This window comes from Moschus berezovskii, chromosome 11, assembly GCF_049115385.1.
Source record: "Moschus berezovskii isolate FMDL1 chromosome 11, NW_MosBer_1.0, whole genome shotgun sequence".
Classification (NCBI taxonomy): domain Eukaryota; kingdom Metazoa; phylum Chordata; class Mammalia; order Artiodactyla; family Moschidae; genus Moschus; species Moschus berezovskii.
This window is the reverse complement of record NC_142470.1, coordinates 19,464,741-19,470,993: the sequence shown is the minus strand read 5'-3', so window position 1 is coordinate 19,470,993 and position 6,253 is coordinate 19,464,741. Positions and strand designations below refer to the sequence as shown.

Genomic DNA, 6,253 nt, shown 5'->3' with positions numbered 1-6,253 from the left:
ACTCCAGTACTCTTGCCTAGAAAATCCCATGGATGGAGAAGCCTGGTAGGCTGCAGTCCGTGGGTCGCTGAGGGTCGGACATGACTGAGCGACTTCACTTTCACTTTTCACTTTCACACTTTGGAGAAGGAAATGGCAGCCCACTCCAGTGTTCTTGCCTGGAGAATCCCGGGGACGGGGGAGCCTGGTGGGCTTCCATCTGTGGGGTCACACAGAGTCGGGCACGACTGGAGTGACTTAGCAGCAGCAGCAGCAGCAGCAGCATGATGAAAAGACCTTGTGGACTAGACAGACTTGGGTTCAAGTCCCAGCTCTGCTATTTACTAGCTTTGAGAACTTAGGTATCCCGCTCTTCTAAGCCTCAGCTTTGCATCCATAAAACGGAGGACCTCAGAAGGCTGTTGAGAGGCTCCCTTAGTGAGTTACAGCCTAGAAGGGAACTGGGGCAGCCTCTTAGGAAGAGGCGGTCGATGACCTAGAGAAGGAAGTTGTGTTCCTGAGAACCTTCCCAGCAGGAGGACTTGTGCAAACAGCTCAATGGCGTTCATCAGGAACAGTTGTGAGGAGGCTAGGACTTCAGCTCCACTTGACATGTTAAAGAGCTGTGAACAAAAAAGTCAAGAGATTTAATGTTTAACCTGAGCTTTAAGCAGAGACCTCTGTCCCTTCAGCTCATTAACTCACTAGTTCATTCTCAGGTCTCCAGTGGGAAGTGGGGAACTGTATGTTTTTCCAACTCTCTGGGACCATAGGCTGTTTCTGTGCAGAATGGACCATCCAAATAGGACAACTTCCACATTGCGGAATTGCCATTCTTGGTGACAGCGTTTGAACTTAAAGTGGGACATTTCAAGTATGTTACTCTTTTAAAAAATGTGTTGATTTATTGGCTGCGTCAGGTCTAGTGGCAGCACACTGGATCTTCATTGTGTCATGCGGGATCTTGCGTTGGGTGCATGGACTTTCTAGTTGTGGTGTGTGGGGTCAGTAGTTGTAGCATGGGCTTAGTTGCCCTGCACTTGTGGGATCTTAGGTCCCCGAGTGGGGATTGAACCCACATCCACTGCATTGCAAGGCGATTCTTAACCACTGGACCACCAGGGAAGTCCCATGTTACACCTTCCTTTTAGCCAGTGGTATTGCAAAGGTTGACTTCTGTGATAATCAGCTGCTGCTGCTGCTGCTGCAGAGCATGCTAATGGCCACATTTGCACAGGCTTCCTTCCCCCCCCCCCCCCCCCCCGCCTCAGGGTGATCAGGAAACCCCAGTTTCCTCAGGATGATCAGTTCAGTTCAGTTCAGTCGTTCAGCCTTGTCTGACTCTTTGCAATCCCATGGACTGCAGCACGCCAGGCCTTCCTGTCCCTCACCAACTTCTGGAGTTTGCTCAGACTCATGTCCATCGAGTTGGTGACGCCATCCAACCATCTCATCCTCTGTCGCCCCCTTCTCCTCCCACCTTCAATCTTTCCCAGCATCAGGGTCTTTTCCAATGAGTCAGGGTGATAAATGACCCTACCAAAGCCTGGAATCTGAGTGTGCTTTGAGTAGCCTCCAGATCTCCAACTCGAAACTATGAGTTCATGGAAAGGAGAGTCAGCCTGTGGCCTCTGGGCAGTGGCTCTGCCAGGAGAGGGGACCGGGTGCACCAAGGCCAGCAGATACCAAACTACGCAGTCAGGAGGTCTGTCCTGTCCACCGCCCTGGGGACGGACAGTCCTTCCTCAGGAACCATCACCACAGTTCAGTGGGCAGGTGTGGGCACCTGAAACAGGAGGAGCCCCACTCTAGAGTGACCAGCAAACACCCACCCCCCACACACAGCTCCACACTCCATGGAAAACCTCAGCTGGAAAAGAGTCTTCCTCACACAGAAGCAGAGTGAGCCATACCAGCCACCTGGTCCCTTTTCCTCATGCATGAAGGGGTTTGGGGGTAATGCACCATCCACAGGAGGAGCCCCAAGCCTTGTCTGTCAGAAGGCCAACCCCCGTTTCCCCTCCAGCACCCGACATCGTATCCTAGGCTGTCACTTCTCTTCCTGTTTCATCTGGCAGCTCTCTAACGTCAGCTTTCCATCTTCCAAAAGTGTGTGGAAATCTCTCATTTGTGGATTTCTCTCCCTTTTACAATTCCTTCCTCAACTCCCCCTCCTTTTTATTCTTCTTCTGAATTTCCTTTTTTTAAACTTCAACATCTTAATTTTAGAGTAACAAGGAACAAGAGAAGCAAACTCTGCTCTGTCCTTTTGAACCAGAAGCCCGGAGATGTCTCTTTAAGCAGTGAGACCTAGTCAACTAATGAAAAAGTCTGCATCAGGAATCCTGTTTCCCACCTTTTATTCAAAAGGATGTAAGTCACCCATGTTTTACTGTAGGGGGTCAGAATTTTTTACAGTGTTATAGAATGAGCCAAAGCAATCGTGATGCAAACGTGCCAGTTCTGAGGACTTAAGATATGGGTGTTTTTTTTTTTTTTCTATTTTTAAATTTAAACATGTGTTTTTAAATTTTTTACAATGTTGTTTCGGTTTCTGCCATACAACAATGCAAATCAGCCATCATTATACACACATCCCCTCTCCCCCTCCCCCCACCCCTCCAAGGCCATCAGAAAGTGCCAGACTGGGCTCCCCAGCTGGTGCTGCACAGCAACCTCTCACCAGCAAGATATGTTATTTCTGAGTAATCTTGCAAAAGAGTTCTGTAACTCATTAAAAGTCCTTAATGAGCGGTGTTGACCCTCCCTTACAACTTCTCCTACCCCTCTCTGTGGGGAAGCCATGAAACAGGATGCAAAACCTTGGAGCTTTGCAAGACGACAATAGCAATTATATGAGATGCTGCCCGTCGAAAGGTATCAGCAATAATTGATAGCACTGTGGCTCTCTCAAGTTACTGATTAAGCATTAAAAACTGAAATCTGGCTTGCCTGTGTTTCAAATACTGCCTCATTTCTCATCTGAATACAAATATCCTTCTGCATATTCATAATGACCTGCACCCACACACTATCTCTCTCCTATGTAATAGCTTGGGATGGGCAGGAATGGTGGGAAATTATACTGGTTCTCAGGAGGGAGAAGAGATCTGGAGGGTCCTGGAAGAAGGGTACTTGAGTGTGGCTTTGAAACGCGGGGACAGGTTTTGGCAGCCTACTGCAATGAGGGTGGTCCCCAGGCTTCAGTAAGGAGAGGACTTCCTTCATTTCCAGATGCCAGGCTAGTCCCGTTGCCAAGAGAAACATCACTCAGGACACACCTCCTGCAGAAAGTATCAAGAACTGAAGTTCTCTCCCAAAGTTTACTTTGTTCATTGCAGGATGTTCTTCTTTTCCAGGAGTTTAAGCAGACAGCTCCCAAGCGGAGCCTCATCTTCCACCCCCTCACCAGCCACCACTCCAGTCACTACATAAAGCAGTCCTTTAGTGGTGACTGATGAATCTACCTACAGGGCAGCAGTGGAGACACAGACACAGAGAAAAGACTTCTGGACACGGCAGCGGGTAGGGGTGGGGGTCGGGGGAGGAAGGAGAGGGTGGGATGTACAGAGAGAGTAACATGGAAACATACACTTTCAGTTCAGTTCAGTTCAGTCGCTCAGTCGTGTCAGACTCAAAACAGATAGCCAATAGGGATTTGCTGTATGACTCAGGAAACTCCAGTGGAAGCTCTGTAACAACCTAGAGGGGTGGGATGGGGAGGGAGGTGGGAGGGAGGTTCACGAAGGAGAGGACATAGGTATGCTGCTGCTGCTGCGTCACTTCAGTCGTGTCCGACTCTGTGTGACCCATAGACAGAAGCCCACCAGGGTCCCCCATCCCTGGGATTCTCCAGGCAAGAACACTGGAGTGGTTAATTCATGTTGCTATTTGCAGAAACCACCATGCTATTGTAAAGCAATTATCCTTCAATTAAAAATAAATAAATTTAATTATATATAAAAAAAGAAGTTCTTTAGCTGGAGGAGTGTGGCTGCCAGGATGCTTCCCTAAGAGGGATCAGACCCATTTTCAATGTCCCAGTATTCCTTTGTCTCTTTGGAACAAAGAGATTCTTGTTTATTTCTAAATATGATCTTAGGCGGCCTTGGTCATGTGGGAAAATTCAGGCTGTTTACTTGTTATGGGAAGGTGCTAATAAAATCAATCTGGGTTTTAAGCACGAATAAATGGAAGCCAGTCCTGGAATGTGGCTGATTTTAAATGTACTCTCAGAGTGGAAAGAACACAGGCTTTGGCAGTTATGCTCACTGAAGCCCAGTGAGCCAGCGAAGTCTAGGGAAACAGGGTTGGAATCAAGAGCCATCAGAAAAATCAATTGCCCTGGGAGGTGAACACAGGGAGCTCTGGATATATTTAAACTATGAGTCACATGACTAGACGCTACTTAGGCAGAAGTAAAACATGTTTTCCTTTAAATGATTAAACTTAGTTGAACTTAGTACAAGAAAAATTTCTTTTCCCCGTGAATGTTTTTTCCCCAGGCTTAAAGAACTTCAAGATGAGATTTGTTTTCTTAAAGAGAAAACTTATATCCATAGCTTCAAACTAGATACATCTGTGGACTCAGAACACCCAAATGACACCAGATAAGGTAGCCCATCTCCTGCATCTGGATGGTTAAGACAGCACATTTTTAAAAAAGAAAAAAAAAGTGAAGAGGAGTTACAAATATTTCCTTAGTCTCTTGATAATAAAGCATGGATATGGACTTGACTCTCATGTTTATTCCATTTTCTTGGGCATAAAGTTTTCAATGCATACTCCTGAAGTGATAGAATAATAAAAGTTCAAGTCTGTGACAATGAAAGGTTAGCCAAAATTCATCTTAACAGTTATTCTGCAGTCCCATCTGGATTCAGGTTAATGTCAAGGCGGGAGTTAAAACTCACCATGTTGGAGCTGTCTTGCTTTGGAGAGGTTAGACTTTTAAAAAATAAGTGACAAAGGGAGAGGAAGAAGTCTTAAATAAAATGCAAGCACAACCAACAATTACACCATCGGGTTTCGGTTTGAACTGGACAGTCTGGCCTGTTTGCTGTTCTTCTTTTGGGGTTGGTTCACTTAATAAACGTTTTTGTTCTTTCTCTTTTACTATCCAGTGACCAAAAGCTAGACTTAATTATGATCAGTACCTACTGGCTTTTTCCCTTCGGGGAGAGAGAATGCTTTCTGTGTCTCCTCTTAAATGTTTTCTTAAAAGTGGTTACGTTTCTGATGAGGGTTTCTAATGAGGCTCGGCATTTAGGTACCAGATCGCCTTTGGGGCAGGAGCCGAGGGACAGGAGACCCAGGGCACCACTTCCTGCTGCCAGCTCCCTTGCTGAAAGGCTGGAGGGGGTAGTCGGTCCGAGAGAGTCGCCCCCTTCCCTCCTTCTGTCCTGTCTTAGGTCTGTACATGCGCGCGAGGGAGAAGGGCAGAAATGAAAGGTGCGAGGCCCTGCACCTGTGTCATCTTACTCCATCCTCAGAGGTATCTTTACCGTCCGCCCCCCAACCCCCAAGTCAACCTTTGAGTAACAGGAGGCTGGGAGAGGTGACGTCCCCATGCGCTCCACATTGGGGCTGGACCCGACCGTGGAGTCACCTCCGCGCGCATCACCACCGCAGGCAGGCCGGGTTGGCCTCTGCAGTGCTTTCCATAAAGGAACGAAAAAAAACGCGGCCGAGTTGGCCCGAGCGCCGGTAGAGGCCCCAGGGTGTTCACTTCTTAACTGGTTGCGGGGACCAGGAGGGTCCCTAGTCCCCAGGAGTCAGGGACTGGAGGGCAGACCCCCGCAAGGAAGCGCAGGACCCAAGGTGGGGAGGGGCGAGGAGGAAGAAGTCGGAGGAGGAGAGGATGCTGCGCTCCAGTGCCCTGGTCCCCCAGCCAGTGCCCCTAGACCCGGCCCTCGGTCCCCGGCCCCGGCCGCTGGCTCCCCCAGAGCGCTCTCCACCACCCCGGGTCTCGGCCCCCACCACCAGGTCCGGGCCAGCATCCCGCTCTCGGCCGCCCGCGGCCGCCTCTTCGCCGAGGGATCTCGTCCCCAGCCCGGCCCCTCCTCCTGCCCCCGGCCCCAGTCGCGCCTACTCGCACGTTGCCCCAGGTCCCGGGCCCTGGTGCCCCCACCGCGACACCAGGCCGCGCTTCCCCGCACCGGTGGCTTCGCCCCGCCCCGGCGCGGCTCTCATCCCCGCCCCCGACTGCGTCCCAGACCGCGGGTCACCTCCACCCCCCGAGCCCCGGCCCTGCGCGCCCACCGCACCTCCCCGC

The 6,253-nt window shown here is 50.0% G+C and overlaps 1 long non-coding RNA gene across 1 annotated transcript; it reads left to right on the top strand.

Annotated features, from left to right (window-relative positions):
* Positions 1–714: 714 nt before the first annotated feature.
* Positions 715–3,470, top strand: LOC129539539 (uncharacterized). Its single transcript, XR_008682469.1, has 3 exons — positions 715–853; positions 2,209–2,352; positions 3,339–3,470. It is a non-coding gene; the product is annotated as an uncharacterized LOC129539539 (long non-coding RNA).
* Positions 3,471–6,253: the final 2,783 nt, after the last annotated feature.